Source organism: Schistocerca piceifrons, chromosome 6 (genome assembly GCF_021461385.2).
Source record: "Schistocerca piceifrons isolate TAMUIC-IGC-003096 chromosome 6, iqSchPice1.1, whole genome shotgun sequence".
Lineage (NCBI taxonomy): Eukaryota > Metazoa > Arthropoda > Insecta > Orthoptera > Acrididae > Schistocerca > Schistocerca piceifrons.
The window spans coordinates 418,263,327-418,285,583 of NC_060143.1; the positions used below are offsets into that span (position 1 = coordinate 418,263,327).

The 22,257-nt window shown below is 40.0% G+C and overlaps 1 non-coding gene across 1 annotated transcript; it reads left to right on the plus strand.

Moving 5' to 3' along the window:
* Positions 1–12,015: 12,015 nt before the first annotated feature.
* Trnat-cgu lies at positions 12,016–12,090 on the plus strand. The gene has a single exon. It is a non-coding gene; the product is annotated as a tRNA-Thr (tRNA).
* The last annotated feature ends 10,167 nt before the right edge of the window (positions 12,091–22,257 follow it).

Sequence of the window (22,257 nt, forward strand, 5' to 3'; positions counted from 1 at the left end):
GGCGACAGTAGGAACGTGGGCCTCCACGGCCTCAGACAAGGTCTGCTGGAGAAAGGAGGCGGCATGGGTGACATCGTCAGGGTGGTGGTAGGTGAGAGGGTGGCTATCGACCTGGGTGGAAAGGGTATCCCGGTAGGCATTCCAGTCGGCTCGGGAATAGTCGTGGACATATTTAGGGGGAGGGTCAGTACGAGGGTCGGGGCGAGGGCGACGACCGTCTGAAACGGTGAGGAGGACAGGGAGATGGTCGCTACCAATAGGCTCCAGGACATCCACCGTTATGCGGCCAAGGAGGTTGGGGGAGGAGAGGATAACATCAGGAGTGGAGTTGGATTCAGGACGGGTATGCCGGGGGATGGGGACGAGGTCACCTTGAAGGGTGGAGAGGAACCGATGCCATCGCCGTAACTGGGCAGCGGAACGACTATGGATGTTGACATAAGTCCAGAATAGAGTTTAACATATATTAGGAGAATCTTGTATTACAAAATATGAGAAGGATTCCTGGTACTTACAGTATTACATTAACATGGAGTGATATGTCATTGTCGTTTTTACAAACATCTGCATAGCTCCATTAGTCCAAATAAAATATAGCCCTGAGAATAGGGTTTGTCAGACAAATAAGAATAAGTACATGGAAGTTGGAGAGCGCATAAGCGACTGAGTAAAATCGGCCAGCGTAGTAGCACTGCGGCCAGGGCAGGTGGCGCTCAGGTCGCGAACTATGTGCCGATTGGCGTAATGAAGCAACATGTAAAATATCAATATTAATTGCGTCCTTAGATAGAGTTACAATAAATAAAAGGAAAGCATTTAACACTCCCGTTATGACATTGTGGGAGCCTTAGGAGCAATAACGTAGATACATACATCAAAAGGGCAGGTGGCGCTTACGCTGTGAGTTACATGCAGTGGCATATACAGCCAGAATAAAAAAGTTATATTACCATATTAGTGAAGCACATAGAACGTATATAAGTCAAAACTATAAGCATAATCAGTAATGGCTCTTAAGACGTAAATTACGAACCCTGGTCCACAATCCAGTTAATATAAATTCTCAGGGAGCCAAGGTTTTAGAATAAGAGAAAATTACATGAGGGCCGATGTAGTGGCAGCCATACATCGTAAGAAAACCACATTACATAAAAGGTAGTGAGCTTAAAGTGCATTATAGCTTCCTGAGGAAATAGACTACTGAGGTTACCAACATTAATGTTATATTTTAAACAGTACGGGTTTAAAGCCTTCGAAAAATTGTCTACAGGCAAGGTTCAACTGATCGTTTAGTATATTACCGTCTTTGAGCTCTAGATGTTTAAAAATAAATAACTCTTCCCACAGATCTAGTCTCCGTTCTTTAACTTGTCTGTGTAGGATAACCGTGTCTTCTAAGTGTTTAGGCGTATGGCCAGCTATCAAGAGGTGTTCAGCAAAAGTAGAGTTGTGAATATTCGCTCCTTTTTTACCTAATAGATGTTCTTTATATCGTGTTTTCACAGCTCTGTCTGTTTGACCAATATAATATGAGGGGCAATTATTACAGGTTAGTTTGTAAACACCTGAATTAGAAAACCAATCGCTGGCAATCTCTACTGACTGTACAAGATTTCTTTTTAAATTGTTATCTGTAGAGAAGGAGACGTTACAGTTATATTTTTTATTTAGAAGACGTTTAATCCTATACGATATGTTACCCAAGACAGGGATGGAAATAAATTTTTTAGTTTCTGTGGTATCTGTGGGGAGGTTATTGCTCAAAGTCGAACAATTTTGGGAAATTTTCTTATTAAGCAGGTAATCGATCATATTCTGGTTGTACCCATTATTAACAGCAATCGCTTTGATGACATTCAATTCCTTTTGTTGATCCGCAGGCGATAAAGGAGTGGTTACCATTCGGTGAATGGCGGAATTAAAAAACGCCAGTTTATGGGCTTTGAAATGGAAGGTATTATCTTGTATAGAAATTGTTAAATCGAGAAAATTAAGTTCACGTTTATCATTTTGAAGTTCTTTTGTGAAGGAAATTTTTTCATGTAAACCGTTGAAAGTATTGAAGAGATGCTCTAACTCATGATCAGTGCCATCAAAAGCAATGAAAATGTCGTCAACATAACGTGCATAATAGCGGATTTTGTGGCGTAATTCTGACTTTGAATTAAAGAATGTTGTTTCCAGGGCGTTGATGAAAACCTCTGCTAGAATACCGGCGAGGGGGCTACCCACTGCTAGACCATCTGGCTGTACATACATTTTCCCGTTAAATGTGAAATAATTGTATTTTAAAATGACCTTAAGCAAACCAATTAGTTCAGCAATCTGAGTTTCACTTAGTTTTTTATGCTTAAGAAGATTCTCTTTTACAAGGTCTATGGTTTCATCAACTGAGACATTTGTATAAAGGCTGACGATGTCGAAGGACACCAGTCTAGTGTCAGGTGTACATCTTACAGATTGAATACTGTTAATTAATTCCTTACTGTTTTTTACAGAAAAGTTATTTTCAAATGTGAAAGCATCTTTAATTTTAAAATGGAGGCGCCTAGCAAGTGTGTGATGTGGACTGCCTATACCATTCACTACAGGGCGGATCGGGTGATTTTGTTTGTGCAGTTTAAACTGACTTCTGAGCACGGGTGGTTTCGGGTTCATATTTATAAGCCCTTTCTTCTGAAACTTATTGAACAGGCTGACGGAATTAGTTAAAGTACGCCGGATTTCATTTTGCAGTTCAGCAGTAGGATCTACAGTAACCTCAGTGATGTCCTTTTCCTCTAAATACTTTACAGTCTTCTCTATATATTCATTTTTGTAAGCCACGACAGCGGTGTTCCCTTTGTCACTCTTAGTGACTAAGGCGTCGTGCTCTCTAAGCTTATGATTAATGCTTTTTACTATACTATATTCGCCCGACTGCCCATTAGGACATAATTTAATTTCTTTTTCTATTATGTTATTACATTCGTAGGCACATTTGACTTGCTCCGTTTTCTCTAATTTCAGAGATTCTAAACCGATTTATAGATCTACAATGAGATTACAGATAACTGGATATTTATCGAGTTTAGCGGGCATGTTATATTTAAGGCCTTTACACAACAAGTCATTCTCAGCCTGCGTAAAAGTAATATTGGTTTTGTTTAGTACTCTTTCGTAAAATAGGCGCTTAACACTATTGTCTGCTGTATTAACACTTTTACTTGTGGTCCTATTACTAAACTTCAAAAGCTTTCTTTCATGTCTAGCTTTGATTTCTTCTTTACGATTAAAGAGCCATTCATTAATACTATTCCACAGGTGGTCAATTTGAAAATTACAAATAAAGTAAGAAGTCATGAAGAATGAAATTCAGGGGCTAACAAGGAGAAAAACAGCAAACTTGTTAACGACATTAGAGTATTGCCATCTATCAGGTTATTTCTTAGATATTAAGAAAAAGTAGCGTTATTGGTGACATTTAGGTCTAGGTGTAGCGCTTCGAATAGTAATCAAAACGTCTTCAGTCCCAGGTTCGAACCTCGCCACTGCTTAATCTCTGAATAAAAACCATCAGCAATGGCGGTCGAAGACTTTCTGCATAGGAAGTCAACGTCATTCTGCCAACGGCCTTGTCAAAGAGTGTGGAGCAGCGGATAGAGATTAAGAGCACTCTTGTTCTTGGTGTGCGAAATTGACCCGAGAAGTCGGATGAATCAGCGATGATCAACAGCACGAGGATGCAGAAGGCAATGGAAAGTACTGCATTAATGGGCAGTCGTAGAAGTTGGAGAGAAAAACTTAGGTTCAGGGAGGTTAACTGTGAAGAAACCATGAGTAATAGAAGAAATACGTAACCTGACCGACGAAAGAAGAATTTCCATGGAAATTCAGGAACAAGTCACAAAGGAATGAAGTAAACGGGAAGTGCAGCAAAGCTAAGGCGAAATGGCTTATTGAAAAATGTGAAGGAATCGAAAAAGAAATGATTGTCGCAAGGACTGCTTCAGCAAATAGAAAAGTCAAAGCAGCCTTCGCTGAAATTAAGAGCAAGGGTAGTAACATTAAGAGTGCAATGGGATTCCACTGATAAATGCAGAGGAGTGGGCCGATAGGTGGAAAGAGTACATTGAGGACCCCTTTTAGGGGAAGGACTTATCTGATGTCGTGATGGAAGAAGAAACAGGTATGGGGAAAGAGATAAGGGTTCCAGTACTAGAATCAGAATAGAAAAGAGCTTCGTAAGATTTAAGATAAAATAAGGTAGAATGGATACACAGATTCCATGAGGATTTCCAAAATCATTGGGAGAACTCGTGTTGGTTTGTAAAATAAATCAGACTGGCGATATAACATCAATCTTTTGCAAAAATATTATCCACACAATTCCCAAGACTGCAAGAACCGACAAGTTCGAGAATTATAACACAATTGGCTTATCAACCCATGCATCCAAGTCACTGACAAGAATAATACACTGAAGAACGGAAGAGGAAACTGAGAATGTGTTAGGTGACGATCAGTTTGGCTATGGGAGGGCTCAAGTCACAACAGAGTCAGTTCTGATGTTGTGGTTGATAATGGAAGCAAGATCGGAGAAAAATCAAGACAATTTCATAGGATTTATCGACCTGGAAAAAGCATTCGACAATGTAAAATGGTGCAGGATGTTCGAAATTCTGAAAAATATAGGGGGTAAACTACAGGGAAAGGCGGGTAATATATATGACGAATAAGAACTCAAAGGGAACAATACGAGCGGAATACCAAGAACGGAATGCACAGAACGAAAATGGTGCTAGACAGGGACGTAGTGTTTCGCCCCTAACGTTCAATCTGTGCATCGAAGAAGCAATGACGGAAATAAAGGAAAGGTGCATTAAAATTGAGGATGAAAGGATATTAGTGTTAAGAATCGCCGATGACATTGCTATCCTCAGTGAAAGTGGTGAAGAATCGCAGAATCTGATCAATGGAATGAAAAATCTAATGAGTACAGAATATGGACTGAGAGTAAATCAAGCAAAGACGAAAGTAATGAGAAGTAGCAGAAATAAGAACAGCGAGAAACTTAACATCAGGATTCCTGATAACGAAGTAGATAAAGTTAAGGAATTCTGCTTCCTGGGTAGCAAAATAACCCGTAGTGGACGGAGCAAGGAGGACATAAAAAGCAGACTAGCACCGGCCAAGAGGAAATTCTTGGCCAAGACGAGTCTACTAGTATAAAACATCGACCTTAATTTGAAGAATATAACTTACAGAATGAACGTTTGGAGCACAGACTTTTGTGGCAGTGAAACATGGACTGTGGGAAAACCGAAACAGAAGAAAATAGAAGTACCTGAGATTTGGTGCTACAGAAGACTATCAGGTGGACTGACAAGGTTAGTAACGAGGAGGAGAGGGAGGGAATACATGGAAAATACTGACAAGAAGAGGATACAGAATAACAGGACATCTTTTAAGACATAGCGGAATAAATTCGACGGTACTGGAGGGAGCTGTAGGGACTGAAAACGGTAAAGGAAGACAGCGATTGGAATACATCCAGCTAAGGACGTAGGTGGCAGGTGTTGAGATGAAAATATTAGCATAGAAGAGAAATTCATGGCGGGCGGCATAAAAAGGGTCAGAGGACCTATCTTGGAAAAGGGAAATAGCGATATTAAGATTACATCTGGGTAGGCTTCTAGGACACAGAATGATAAATTTAAATTAATACCCAATAACATTCCACTGTCCGCCCCCGGTAGCTGAGTGTTCAGCACGACAGAACGTCAATCGTAAGGGCCCGGCTTCGATTCCTCGCTGGGACGGAGATTTTCTCCGCTCAGGGACTGGGTGTTGTGTTGTCCTAATCCATCATCATTTCATCCCCATCGAATCGCAAATCGCCGAAGTGGCGTCAATCGAAAGACTTCCACCCGTCGGTTTATTCGACGGGAGGCCCCAGCTTTTCTGAAGAAGAGAAATTTGTTAACATCGAGTATAGATTTAAGTGTCAGGAAGTCATTTCTGAAAGTATTTGTATGGAGTGTAGCCATGTATGGAAGTGAAACATGGACGATAAATAGTTTGGACAAGAAGAGAATAGAAGCATTCGAAATGTGGTGCTACAGAAGAATGTTGAAGAGTAGATGGGTAGATCACATAACTAATGAGGAAGCATTGAATAGGATTGGGGAGAAGAGAAGTTTGTGGCACAACTTGACTAGAAGAAGGGATCGGTTGGTAGGACATGTTCTGAGGCATCAAGGGATCACCAATTTAGTATTGGAGGGCAGCGTGGAGGGTAAAAATCGTAGAGGGAGACCAAGAGATGAATACACTAAACATATTCAGAAGGATGTAGGTTGCAGTAGGTACTGGGAGATGAAGAAGCTTGTACAGGATAGAGTATCATGGAGAGCTGCATTAAACCAGTCTCTGGACTGAAGACCACAACAAACCGTCAGGCTCTGCAATAATTTAAAATAATAGGTGCTTTCACCAACTGCGACATAATCGCATATACAAACAGTGATCCAATACTGTAAAATGCTTTTTTATTTCAGTCTCTGATCACAATATGAATTCTTAGACGATGACCGGTTTCAGTCTGTATTGACCATCCTTAGATCCTTTTTACACCATGTCCTAAAGTGATACGGTCGTAATGGATATGGTGTAAAAATGATCTGAGGATGATCAATACAGACTGAAACCGGTCATCGTACAAGGAATTCATATTGTGATTAGAGACTGAAATAAAAAAACATTTCAATAGGTACTTGTCTCTCACGCTTGAATCTCTTAAATATTTTTGTAACCGATGCGGCTGGTCCCGGCGGAGTTTCGAGTCCTCCCTCGGGCATGGGTGTGTGTGTTTGCCCTTATGATAATTTACGTTAAGTAGTGTGTAAGCTTAGGGACTGATAACCTTAGGAGTTAAGTCCCATAAGATTTCACACACATTTGAATATTTTTTATAACCGATATTTTCAAGTAAGCCCGATATATGAACGTTAAATATAGTTTTTTACTTGGAAATCTTTCGGTCGTTTTGCAGAGAGATGAACATTTCTGAGGGCGGTAGTCCACATTCTTCTAGGTTTATGACTAACCACAGTTATCATACGAAGCAGACGTTTAAGACTTGACATGAAAATTATAAGCCTGTCTCCGTACTTAAATTGACTTAGATTCAATAATATCCAGTTTACTTCGATCAGTACGTCTATCTTTAGAGGACAGATACGCCGGCAGTGAAATTTGAAAATGTCTATTCTACAAATATACTGAACCTTCAAATACCTCCATCGCAGTCGCCAATCCCACCAAGAGCAAATGGCCAAAAAATAGACTGAGCATCAAGCCAGACCAACATAAACAACAACACCTTACCAATCTCTGTCAAGGTAGATTCATACGACACAGTTACAGAAAACATACAGACGCCCATCTGCAATGTTCTCCGTGTCGACGGGATCTTATCATTTCAATATTATTGTTTACTTTAACTGTGCCTAGGGAGGGATTACGTCGCTTACATACTTCCACCCAATGCAGGTATGGTCTAGAACTCGAAAAAAAAAAGAAAGGAAGGAAACTAGCCCTCTTTGCATAGAATGAGTCGAGGGCTACTGTCCGGGCATTCGCGGACCAGTCTACCGTAGCAACAGAGGGCAAAAAAAGGATAGTTGACGTTTTAAATTTCACGTTTAAAATAATCATTCACGCAAGGGTATCAGAGAGAAATACCATTGCTTGATCGTCGCACGGTTTCCACACGAAGTTTCTCAAAGTTCTCAAAGACTCGCGTGATTTTATTGAGAAACTTCAAAGAATTATTCTGGTTCCTGAAGATGTTCTTGTAAGTTTTGACATAGTGTCCTTATTCACTATGATTCCAGTTAACGAAGTTATGATTTTCATAACGGATATTTTCCAGAAGATTTGACTGCTTTTTTTTTTTTTTTAATTGGCTTACTTCGAGTCAGTTACAGTGAGACGATGAATTTTATGAGCAACTTGAGGGTGTAGTAATGGGTAACCCATTAGGTCCTGCGATCGCTAATTTCTATATGGATACATTCGAACAATCGGCTCTGTACAAAGCAAATAAGAAACCATCTCGCTGGTATCGGTTTGTTGATGACACATTTGTGGTTTGTTCCCATGGTAGAAATACTTTGGACAAATTCTTTGATCACCTAAATAAAATTAATCCAAAAATTCAGTTCACGTTGAAAATGGAAAATGACAAAAGACTATCTTTCTTGAATGTTTTAGTTATGAGACGGTCCGATGGAAGTTTGGAACATAAAGTTTTTCGGAAAGTAACACATACCGACAGATATTTGCATAAAAACTCCAATTACTATCCACAACAAAAGAGAGGTGTCATTAAAAATCTTGTCGATAGAGCCAAGCGGATATGCACATCGGAACACCTGGAGCTGAAATAAAGCATTTGAAGCAGGCCTTCGAAAAAAATGGCTACTCAGGGGAAAAGGCAAAGAGAATTTTGCGACCACGGAACAGAAGGCCGAAGAACAAGGATGAACCACAATGGAAACCAACGGAAAAATACAGTTTCTATCCCTTCCATTAAAAAAGTAACAGATCACATCGGTAAGATTTTACAGAAACATGACATCAGACCGGTCTTTCGATCAACAAAGAAAATCAGTTAAGTACTCCGAGCTGTGAAGGATAAAAGCCCTCCTCTGTCTACATGTAGTGTATAAAAAATTGCTTGTACGTGTGGTAAAGTTTATATTGGAACAACCATGGCTAAAAGAGCACACAAACTTTGCCGACTAGGAAAAATAGAGGAATCAGCTGTATCAGAGCATGCTCTTCAGTCAGGAAACCACGAATTGAAGTTTTCTGAAACATAAATTTTATCTACAACGTCAAATTATTATGCACGACTAGTCAGAGAAGCCATTGAAATTTATAAGCATCAGAATAATTTCAATAGAAAAGAGGAGGCAATGAAACTTAGCGACAATAGCTCTGCAGAATAGCTAGACAATTTTATCTTTGACAAGAAGACAATCGATAGTTAAGTTTTATCTTCGACAAGGATTATCTCTGCTCATCACGTGTTACTTCGACCACACCCCCTTTCCTACAGTTTATATGTCTCTCTCGGACGTCCGACCAGTCAGCCGGCAAGTCTCAGCGGAGAAGCGCCTCTGAAGGTGTCCAGCGCAGTCCTGGACGAAACGTCAGGAACACAAGAGTTTCATGGACCACGACCTCACATCCCGAAAGGTTCACCAGCAGCTATGTCATCTGGTCGTGAAAGCCTTCATTCTATGATGATGGCAGATTGTTCTGTAAAGCGTAAAATTTACTACCCTTGTCTTTTCGTTTGAGTTAATAAGACATAAACGAAACAGCCGTGAACTCTCTGATGCAATGTGACTCGAATGATAAAAAAATATTCAGTTATTAATTAAAATCGAACATAACTTTTCTTTCTGGAAGTTTGTGGAAGCACCTATTCCGAACTCCAATTTTCAAGTGTTTTCAGCGGTGTAAAAGCTGTTCCGTTAGGCCATATCTCTGACAGTATTTGGTTTCAAAATTCCACGACACACGAACGTACAACACGCTTATGTTTGGCCATTTATTAAAAAATAGAACCTGCAAATTTTTTTCAACTTTACATAATTCCGAAAACAGTCATGTCACTAACTTATGCTCTTTTTCCATTACACACCGGTCTTAAATAAAGCACAAACCATGGACTGGTCCCAGCATTGGCCTGAATGTAATATTTTTAAAGAGAAAATTACGTAGCAGAAAGACAGTCTTCCAAAACTTCGTGAAGTCGCTGATCCTAGCAGCCATAGACATATTATCGCTGATAGGCAGAGATTACATAATAAAGGTAGTTTCACTGAGCTTCGTGTACGCGCAAACGAAAAATAAATAGTCAATGCTTTATGTTACCTCCAATCAAATACATATTAATTTAAAAAGTTTTTACGTACACTTGGATCAAGTATATTAAAGATAGGAAGGGCGGAGAGATCAAAGGATCAGCCTGAAAACATCGTTTCCTAAGGAAACGCTAATACAGCCAATGATAATTTTGATGAAAATGTGGAGTAAGAGGAATAAAAGGGCAGCAGAATTAAGATTGTCGGCTTATTTTACTGCCATGCAGTACTCGCCAGAATTCCAGATCCTCTATTTTTATTTTTCTTACTACCAAAACAGGATGGCAAGTGACGAGCTACTGAGGGAGGAATAGCGTGTACAGTCTAAAGAAGGGCGACAGCAACCTGCGCTGGCAAAGAGCTGTCCTTACGTTCCTCCACTGTGACGTCCAATGATGCCACAGGTAGAATGGCCTGTCGGCATCGAGTGACCTTTCGGACTTGATGGTAGGGTTTAGTTTCAATCAGGAAAGAAATTTCACTCTATTACATTTCCACGAACACTCGTGCAGAGATTAATGTTAGCAGGGATTGCGCGCTAATCTCCACTGTGCTCCATCCAGTCAGCGGTCCGTATCGCAGATTTTATACCTGGACAACGGTAAGCGCGGCGGCCGGCGGGAGTATATGTTTTGGGTACGCTGTGAGAGCTGTAGGCGGGGAAATATTACAGCGACGGTGACTTGTTTGTTTGTTTTGGTACGGGTGTTAACCCCGGCTGCGCCACGCACACATAACCGGTTCCTCAGCCAAAGGTCACGTGGAGCCGCACCTCACCTCACACCATCTGCTGACTGCCGACTTGTCCCGTCTCCAGCCTTGGATCTCTCGCCGTGTCAGAGTACTCCTTTAGACATCAGCCCCAAACCGCATTCTGATCTAAGGCTACCTCCCCGTACGAACACTGAATAAAAAGTGACAACTCGTATACCGCAATCAGGCACAAAAACTACAGCTGAACTTTCTTATAACGCCATAGTTTACAACGACAACTCGGCTATAACATCGTGACTTCTGTGATACGGTCATATTCATCGTAAGGAGCATACTTCTCAGTCTTGCTTAAAACGACAAATGTGTATGCGTGTATACCGTATATAACGTCACTTTCAGTCTCAGTTAGCAACAAGATTTCCCAAGAATCAGTGTAATGTAGAATGTACTCTGTCGTTGTTATATGGCATCCTGGCGTATTCTTTTCTCTGTCCTTCCGTCAACATAGGTGTAGCGTAGACTCCTCACCCCATCGTTACCCTAGAGCGTTCATGCTGTAGTAGTAGTGACAGTCACAGTATTCGTCAACACTACGCGTGATGTCGGTTTCTGTAACAATTTGTTAAGAAGGGCGCGCAGTATAGAACAGCATGGAAAGTGTAATATCCATGCCTATATTCCACTCAAAGTAATGTTCACGACAGCACTGTATCTGGAATGTGACTGAACCTCGATCGTATTCTCGTGATACTGAAATGGGCACTTCATCGTTAATAAAATAATAAATAATTATTGTCAGCGACATAATTTATGTAAAAAAATGTATCCGAGACAATACCAGTGTAAAAATATAATGAAAACATCATTTTGTTATATATGATTTTTGTAGAAAAATCCTTCTTCTTGTTCAAAGGATGTGATTGATCCCGAATGAGATTTTCACTCTGCAGTGGAGTGTGCGCTGATATGAAACTTCCTGGCACATTAAAACTGTATGCCGGACCGAGACTCGAACTCGGGACCTTTGCCTTTGCCGGGCAAGTGCTCTATTAACTTTTTTTTTCGGATTTGGTCGGGGCGAACGTCAGAAGACATCCGTTGAAATTGATCGTTGGTTGCTTGATTCAGTTTTTTTTATTACAGAGAGCACGCAGCCCTCTGACCGAACACGCTGAGCTACCGTGCCGGCTAACTGAGCTACCCAAGCACGACCCACGTCCCGCTCTCACAGCTTTATTTCTGCCAGTACCATGTCTCCGCAGTATCCTTTCTTTCAGGAGTGCTAGTTCTGCAAGGTTCGCAGGAGAGCTTCTGTAAAGTTTGGAAGGTACGAGACGAAGTACTAGCAGAAGTAAAGCTGTGAGGGCAAGCCGTGAGTCGTGCCTGGGTAGCTCAGTTGGTAGAGCACTTGCCCGCGTAAGGCAAAGGTCCCGAGTTCGAGTCTCGGTCCGGCACACAGTTTTAATCTGCCAGGAAGATGTGATTGATGTCTCGTAACACAGAGGTCTGTAAAAACTGTACTAGAGTACTGATATGTTCCTAACTGATATTTGAAAATAAGTTTATGTGTTATTGAGATGAATCTTCTTTCTTTGGTATTTTAGTTCATTGTAATTCTCGTCCCATACAAATGTTATGTTTTCTGCTCAGCTACCAATGGGCGCAGCCATTAGCGCTATTGTTCTACAGCGCTGTTTATTGGTAAATAGTGAATATTAATGTGTCATGACATATTGAGAAATTCTTTCGAATGTTAATGCATATAGTGAAGATGACAAAAGATTTAATATATATTTTTTATTACGAGTAAAATACAGTCTGAAGCAGAATCGATAAGTGATTGTCTTACGTTAGCCGCTATCTTAGTGAAATATTGCAGCGGCAGTTTTAAATTGATTTTGTATACAGACTTAAATGTTGTTGGTTATAATTGCAATAACAACTGTGTACTAGTGGCCGAGGACCCACTCTTAGCTAATAAATTCCAGTTAGACGGTGAGGACATCAAACTTCTAGTAATGCAAACAGCATTTTACGTGATATAAATTCTTATCTGCTAATGTATGAAGCATGGTAATTTCGTAACAACTTTTATGAAATATTTCGACAGGAAAATACATTAGTGTTGTGTACGTATGGTACTGTGTGACAAAACTGTTAATTTTTCGTAAAGAAAGATGTTACCACCTCGAGATAACAGCAGCTTTAATTTTGATAAACTATGTGCAACTAGCAAAGAATTTTTTAAACAACAGTACTGAGATTAGTAAAAAACATTACTCTTGTTTAGTTCAGATTACTTATCATACATTTAACTTGTTTTTTGGTTATAAATGATCACTTTTGTGAATGAACTTACTGACATTTACACTGCTTGACAGACAACGTTGCTACACGTTCCCAGATGGAGATTTCTTTAACAAAATGATGTTCATTAGCCGGGAAAAGCAGAGATTAAATAAAACCTCGTGTTACATTAGTAATAAATAACTAGTTTCATCGTAATTCACTGTAATCATCCTGAAACTGTTCAACACAACACACGCAATAACACCACACGCCACATTGGCGCCCAACGTGGCACCACAATACGCAATATTTATTGTAAGATACTGTATTCATTGTAATTGTTTACTGGTGTAGAATACCACAATATAATCAATAATAAAATAATAATAAAATACTAATACATATGTTATTCTCTCTTCATGTGTGGATGTGACACGAGCCACCGGAACTAAGATATGAACAGATGTTCATGTTCATATTCCACGCATACACAATTAGCATTAGTTGCGTGTATGCTGTGACAGCAGTTTTCAATATCAGTCCTTCAGTATTCTGACTGCGAGTCTTATATTTCCAAATATAAGTGTTTGCTAGATGTTTTGTGCACACATTTCACCCATTTAGCTATTTTTATTTGTGTATGTGTTAGTTGTAAGATATTTTGTGAGATTTATTGTTATTGTCAGTGATATATTTTTATGCAATATTAGAGTCAAACATGGTTAGACCGAAGAAGCAAGTAAAGTCGAACGAGCATGCGATTGCAGATATGGCATCAGATCCTCAGATCAACCTTCGCACACTTCAGTGCAAGTCCTTGATAATCTAAATACCGATTTATTACCGGATATTCCGAGCGAAAATGAAACTGAAAAGTTGTCAACACAGATGGACATTCCTGCAGGTAAACCTTGAGAAGTGAATGATAATATTTCTGCTGGGCAAGAAATAAGCAATCCTCAAACTACGGATGGTAAAATGCTAACATTATTATCTGAAAAGTTCAATAGCATGGAACAGGAAAAGGAAAATTGTAGGCATGAAAAGCTATAAAACATCAACAACGCGAACTCAGGGAGCAGGAGCGTGATAGAAAATACATGGAACAAATAAACAATATCTTTGCAGAACAAAATAAGGAAATTGTCCAGAGAATTAACCAGGTGTTAGTCGATCGCGATTCATTTCAACAAAGAAGTCAACGCAGTAAAGACTAGTATTAAACCGTTGGCAAACATGCCAACTCAAGCGAATAATCTTCAAACCGAAACAGGTAAGTTAGAAACGCATTTCAAAGCTTTGACTACAACTGGTCGAGTCAATTCAGAATGATATCCACACAGAAGTACAGAAACAAGTACGAACAGAGATAGCCAATGTTCAGAACATTTAAAATCATAATCTTGAAACAATGTAAGCAGACAGTAATGAGGACGCTTGTACTGACAGGAAAAAGAAGATTACAAATTGGTCGACAACCTTAATTGCAGTGCACAGTAGACGAAGTTTTGGTAATCAGTCTGTATTAACTCAGCAATTTATCTCACAAAGAAACCCGAATTATAAAGCAGAGTATACTTGCAATAAAGTCAGCACGCCGCCTGCTAGTGACAATGCATTTAAGTACATTGATGCATGAAGAGAGCTTGATTAAAAACCGCCAATTCCAAGTATTCAACAAGGAGAGTAAAAAGAATATCCATCCCGTAGTTTTTATTAGAAACTTTAAAAGCGTTCTTCCAAAATCTTGTACGAAGGAACAGAAAATCTAATTTGTGGTTTCACACATTTCCGGTGGCGCATCGCTCAGGGCGTTGAACGAAGCACAAACATGCAAAACATTTAACGAATTTGAGAAGGCGTTTCTTGACCAGTTCTGGGCAGCGTCGACTCGAGAACGACTAAGGAAGATGTATAAACCGAAGACAGGCTCTTTGAGAAAATACTTTGAAAAATATATTAATATGCCGTACTGGAATGAACCAGTAACCACCTGTTTGTACAACACAACACACGTAATTACACCACACGCCATACCAGTAAAAGACAAGTTTTAACGGTGGTAGAAAAAGTGAAAGTGATTCATGAAATCGAGAATGGTGATAGAAAACTTGACGTGTGTCGTCTACTTGGTCTCGTAAATTCCACAGCCCAAACAGTATGGAAGAACAAGGATAAAATTGTTACTCCGTTTGAACAAAATGTATCTGAAACTAAGCGGTTACGAGAAGCTGAATGGAGTGACGTGGATGAAGCAGTGCTTAAATGGTTTAAGCAATAGAGATGATTATTGGACCTCTACTTACGGTAAAAGTAGACGAATAAGCCAAGAAATTAAAAGATGAGGAATTTGTGTGTAGCAGTAGCTGGAGTGACAGATTCAGGCAACGTCGCAGTGTTGCCTTGGCAAAGTAAGCAGTGAAGCCAACAGTGTGAATACTGAAACAATCCAACAATAGCTCACTATCGTGTGGCCTACAATTCGTGACTGATATGCAGACTGTGACATCTATAATGCAGACGAGACTGGCACTTCTTTAAATTGACACCTGACGAAACTCCGAAATTGAAGGGCGAGAAATATGTTGGTGGCAAGTTATCTAAAGAACGAACAACAGTTCTGGTATGTGCTAACGCCGATGAAACTGAGAAGAAGAAGTTGCCTACGTTGGGTAAATCATAAAATCCCAGGTGTTTTAAGCATGTAAAAAGTCTGTCAATGCACTACAATGACACTGAATTTCCGGAATGACCTCCGAACTTTCTGAAGCTGAAATAAGGCGTTGGGATCGGAGCTTAGAAGTCAGAAACGTAAGATACTGGTTCTTGTTGACAACTCTCCAGAACATCCTGCACTTTCTGATTTCGAGATTATTAAGGTTTTTATTCCCGCAAACACGACAGGCTTATTGCAGCCCATGGGCCAAGAAGTAATTAGGAGTCTGAATTGGCACTATCGTAAGCCCATATTACTGAAAATGATATAATGCACTGGGAAAAAGCAGGATTATTCTGTTACACTGACGGATGCGATCAAATGCATTAACAGTGCTTTTAGCAGGTCAATGCCCAAATCATCGAGAACTGTTTCCATCACGCAGGAATCACAACTGGAGAAATAAATGCTGGAGAAACTGAAGACGCGTTCGATGACGCTAAAGAACTTCCACTGCCTGCATTGTTGCCAGAAATCAACTGTGATGTTCTCAATCAGTGCGACTATGAAATATACGCAACAATAGATGACCTTGTTACAACCGAACCGCAAACTGAACACGTAATTGCTGGCGAAGAGAATAATCAGGTCCGCAGTGACCATGCAATGATTGAGGGAGATGAGGAAGGAAAAAAATAATTAAAGTTACTATCATTACTGTGAGTGACGCTTTAGAAGCCATTAGAATTGTGAACAAATTCTATGAAGCTATGGGAGGGAGTAGTGAATTTGCAAGTAAAATAATGAACATGGAACGTAATTTAGAAACTGTGTGCTGGACAAATAGACAGCAGAGAGTAAAATGATTGATTACTTCACTCCTAAGTAAGGAAGTTTGGTGAGTGCTCGACATACTGCTGTGTATATTGTATTAATGCAAGCTCAAGAGTGAATACTGTATGCAGAATAAAACAAAACGAAATAAATTTGTTGTCTCCCATTTGACATCACGATCGACTGAAACTACGAATCGTAGCCAGGTTCCACCGTGTGTGTCACTTAAAACAAAATGATTGTGTTACATCTGTAATGCGAAATCCATTCAAAACAGAGAGTGGTTCAGGGAGAATTGGATGTATGGGGAAGTTTACTAGAACTGACAGTAAGACAAACAAGTGGGTCATGGAACTAATATGATTTGCAGACATAACTGGGGCTACAAAGAAAATAAACTGGTGTAGAACTGGTGTAGAAGACATGCAGCTCGGCTAATTGAAGTTAGCTGGATCAAGGAACTACTTTGGTTCTGTGATAGAAGATAGGAAGATAACGTTAGGAGTATGGCTGAAGATACTTGAATTTAATTGGAGGAGGAATTCCTTCTGCAGGAGATGTTAAATGTCTGATGATGGTGACGATTATGATGATATATACATATATATATATATATATATATATATATATATATATATATATATATATATATACTGAAGCACCAAAAAAACTGATATAGGCATTCCTATTCAAGTACAGAGATATATAAACAGGCAGAATATGTCGCTGCGCTCGGCAACGGCTATATAAGATAATAAGTGTCTGGCGCAGTTATTAGATCGGTTACTGCTGCTACAACGGCAGATTATCAAGATTTAAGTGACTTTGAACGGGGCATTATAGCGCGCACTAGCGATAGCACACACCATCTCCGAGGTAACGATGAAGTGGGAATTTTCCCGCACGATCATATCACGAGTGTACCATCAATATCAGGAATCCTGTAAAACATCAAATTTCAGATATCGCTGCGGTCGGAAAAAAGATCCTGCAAGAATTGGACCAATGGCGCCTAAGAGAATCGTCCAACGAGACAGAAGAGCAACCCTTCCGCAATTTGCTGCACATTTCAATGCTGGGCCATCAACAAGCGTCAGCGTGCGAACCATTCCACGAAACATCATCGATATGGTCTTCTGGGTCCGAAGGCCGACTCGTGTGCCCTTAATGACTGCATTACACAAACATTTACGCCTCGCCAAAGCCCTTCAACACCGACATGACTGTTAACATGTTGCCTAGTCAGACGAGTCTCGTTTCAAATTGTGTCGAGCTAATGGACGTGTGCGAGTATGGAGACAACCTTACGGATCTGCATGTCAGCTGGGGACTGATCAAGCTGGTGGAGGCTCTGTAATTGTGTGGGCGTGTGGAGTGGGAATAATATGGACCCCTGATACGTCTAGATACGACGCTGACAGGTGCCTCGTACGTAAGCATCCTGTCTGATCACCTGCAGTAATTCATGTCCATTGTGCGTTCCAACGGACTTGGGCAATTCCAGCAGGACAATGCGACAACCCAAACGTCCACAACTTCTACAGGATGGCTCCAGGAACACTCTTCTGAGTTTGAAGACTTCCGCTGGCCACCAAATTCCCCAGACGTGAACAATATTGAGCATATCTGGGATGCCTTGAAACGAACGTGCTGTGCTCCACCCCCTCGTACATTTACGGATCTATGGAGAGCGCTGCAGTTTCATGGAGTCAGTTCCCTCCAGCACTACTTCAGATATTTGTCGAGTCCATACCACGTCGTGTTGCGGCACTTCTGTGTGCTCGCGGGCGCCCTATACTGTATTAGGCAGGTGTATCAGTTTCTTTGGTTTTTCAGTGTATAAAGTTACAGTTAAAGCTTCCTTGACAAAACCACAGTGGAGCTCTTCCGAGTCACAAGTGCTACCAATGTGTGTCGCTGACTGCATCTTATAAAGATTTCAATGGAAATGCTTGTTATTGGATATGCAGCTCCTATTTATCTTACTACCTCGATCCATGGCTTTCAGAATGTTTTATGAGCAAAGTTTGTGTTGGGAATTCAAACTAGTAGACATGGTGGAGGTCATTATGCTGGAGGTAACTCATTACATTTGAGTACAAAACACTTCCTAAGGTTCTGTAACAAATAGCTGTCAAGGGTATTGGCCTGTAGTTTTGGGGATCAATTCTTCCACCATGTTTATAGATGATTGTGACACATGTTTTCTTCCAGTTACTGGATCCTGTTTATTGTTCAAGGAATCTATTGTATATTGTGGTTAGTAGAGGGGCTAAAACAGTTGCAAATTCTGTATAGAATGTGATAGGGATTCCATCACGCCCCAGAGCTTTCTTTAAGGTGGGAGATTTCTGTTGCTTTTCAGTGGTACTGACTTCATAGTCTTGTGACAACATCGCTGGAGCAATATTTATGGGTTTCGTTTTTAGGGAAACAGTGAAAAATGAAGATTACATCTGCTGATTTTGCTTTGCTGTTCTAAATTTCAGTTCCAGTGTCATCCACGAATGTCAGGACACTAACTTTGGTGCTACTGACAGCCCTTAGATATGACCTGAATTCTTTGTGAGGGGATGTTTCAATGAGGTTTTTCTGTGGTAACCCTTGATGGCTTCACATATGAAACCGCTACGGTCCTCGAACTTGAAACCTGAATGAGCTGCATACTCATTAGCTTCGAAGATCGGTATAAAGAAACTGTTCCCCTGTAATTATATACTAATATGATATATTATCTTCTGCAATGACGTATATTGATCAGTGTCGTATTTTGATTTAAAAGAGCGTTTGTATGTCTTTCGTCTTGACATATTTTGATAAATATCAGGAGCTCATCTAAGCATTTACATCTCTGGGCCCACCTCAGATTCATTTGCCATTAGAAGATCAAGAAAAAGTTTAGACAAGCAGAAAGTACTGTGTCTTTGTAAAAGCATGTGCAGTGCGTCATAAAAAATTCCGAAGGAGCAAATGAAAGGGTGAGTCAATGAAATTTTTACCTAATATCCTATATTGTTGCACTACAGCATTTAGCACTATACTTCAGTTCTACAATATCCACATTTGTAGTGGAGCAACTTTGGTCCGGTAAGTCTATCAGCCGAAAGTAAAGTTGTCAAAAAAAGACAAAAGGCATGTACGATAATGAGCACGGCAGTCACAGAATTAAAACATTCGTTGTTTGAAGCAACAGTGTGAAATTCCCACTGAGAAATCTCTCCTCCAGGAAGAAAGAAAGATCTGAATATTTTACAAAGTATGTCGTGAAATCTTTTATTTTAAGAACCGCAAGTCACAAAGGAGACGAGATATTTACCTACATTGTTCTCTTCATACGGTAAGCCAATTTATATAATTTTTTAGTGATGTAAACCATAACGAAGGGAGTTAAAAGTTCGAATGTTCTAATCCCGCAGTGTGTTTTCCATCTTTGTGAGGCACAGTTTCTGTTAAAAACATTATCACATTATTCCTTTTGCTTGTCATAATATAAATGAGACAGATTGCAGCATTTTATAAACATCAAAAGCACCAAATGCTTTTGAACTAAACTTATTATCAACTGGCATTAGGTCACGGATTAAAATCAAACGAATGTGTTAAGGCCTGTGTAATCCAACAAAGATGAGTCCCTCAGAGAGGAGAAGCGTAACTGTACCGTGTATTTTCCTTACTTCATTTACACTCTCGAAACAACACAGCGATTTATTACTACGAATTAAAGTGATGAAGATAAAAGAACTTTTTGTGTGATCATTATTACCGATTAATTCCAAAACAGATGTACCAGAACATCTTACTAATAATGGCGAGCCAGAGGTAGCTGAAAGGCGATTGATGATTACAAATATTATCTGCCCTAATTATCGTGATAAGAGTATATTCACTGAAACCTTGAGGATGCCAGTTAGCACCGTTACAGGATTTACTCTCCCATCCGGAAGAATCATTAGGCGCCACCACCATCCATCGTGAATAGGAGAAATATCTATACAGCACAACGTATGGAAAGCTGACTGATCTGTATTCTGTATCTGATCAAAAGTATCCCGACATCAGTTAGTGGACGTTAAGGGCACCCATCCCTGCATTTTTAACAATCTCTCCCCCCTTAAATATTGCTTGTAGAAAGGAGAAGTAGCTCAGTATTTGTACAGAGAATAAAGATTATTAGACATAGCATTTATGAAAAAATCAGTTAGATATCTATTATATTGTGATGTTGACAACAATATTTAAAAGGACTAAAAAAAACCACAGTTTAACAGAGGTTCCATTTTCTTTGATACCACTGGCTGGACAGATGAGGAGAACACTCAGGCAACAGAAATCATTCAGGGAAGTACATTATGCCTCCGAATTTCCTCTTCTGTTGCTAATCTGTGAAAAGTATACGAAATTTATTTTTCTATAAGAATTATATTTGAAAATATAGAGCAACAATCATACACATCATCATCATATTATTAAATTTTCAGAAAATAATAGCAAGGGAGGTAGAAGAGGTCATTATAATTACATGTGCCAGTTTTGGTGAATTCAGCTTCAGTCAAGTAGGACAGAGATGTACCTGAATGTTATAATTTCAGGTTTCCGGTAAGCTGAAAAAAAAAAGATTTACGAACTTATGATGTTATCACTACGCAGTCTTATTAGAACATTCAAGCTGCGTATACCTGTCGTTCATGTGTTTCTTTACCCTTCAATGCCTTTCTCTTAATTGTTTTATTCATCGTAGCCTTTGTGATAACAGTTTCTGAGCTCCCTGCGCTTCGGTTACTCACAGCCGATAAACAATAGTTACAGCTTAAACTATATTAACATTATGTATATCTAAGTATTTTAGAACTTGAATCCTAGACATTGTACCATCGTTGAAAGTTATTACTGCATCCATCACAGCTACCTTCAACAGTGCCTGTCCGACGAATACAGTTTTCAGTACTCACTCCCATATGCGGCTGTTGAAGCTCGCGTTGGGATTCCTTGGGAGACTGTGGAGATACCTGCTAAGAAGATTTGCATTTGCCAGATCCCTTTATTCAGGCCTAACTGCCTACATAATAGCAAGAAATGCTTATGTCTTACTTCTCTGTACACCCACGTAGTGTAGGTGGCTGTTGAACCAAGTGATGTGTATTATTCTATGTTACTTTGAACTAATTGCCTCGAAATTTTCTTTATTCTCGGTATCAGTGGGGATTTTCCCGTACAACCATTTCATGAGTGTACCATGAATATCAGTAATCCGGTAAAACATCGCTGCGGCTGGGAAAACGATCCTGCGAGAACGGAACCAACGACGACAAGAGAATCTTTCAACGCGACAGAAGGGCAGCCGTTACGCTAATTGCTGCAGATCTCAGTCCTGGGACATGAAGTGTCAGCGTGCGAACCATTCAGCGAAACATTATCGATATGGTCTTTTAGGAGCCCACTTGTGCAACCTTGATGACTGCATCACACAAAGCTTTACGCCTCGCCTGAGCCCTTCAACACCTACATTGGACTGTTGATGACTGGAAACATGTTGCCTGGTCGGACGAGTCTCGTTTCAAATTGTATCGAGCGTATACACGTTTGCGGGTATGAGCACCACCTCATGAATCCATGGAGCAGGGGCTGAATTAGTCCATGCCACGTCATGTTGCGGCGATTTTACTTGCTCGCGGGGGCCCTACACGAATTAATCATGTGCACCAGTTTCTTTGGCTCTTCAATTTATTTTAGCATTACTGATAAAATCGCTGTATGTGATTAATTGGTTGCGACAGAGTCGTGAAGTAGATACACCAATATGAATGATCCAGTGAATAACACTAGAATCTCAAAGAGACTGGTCGC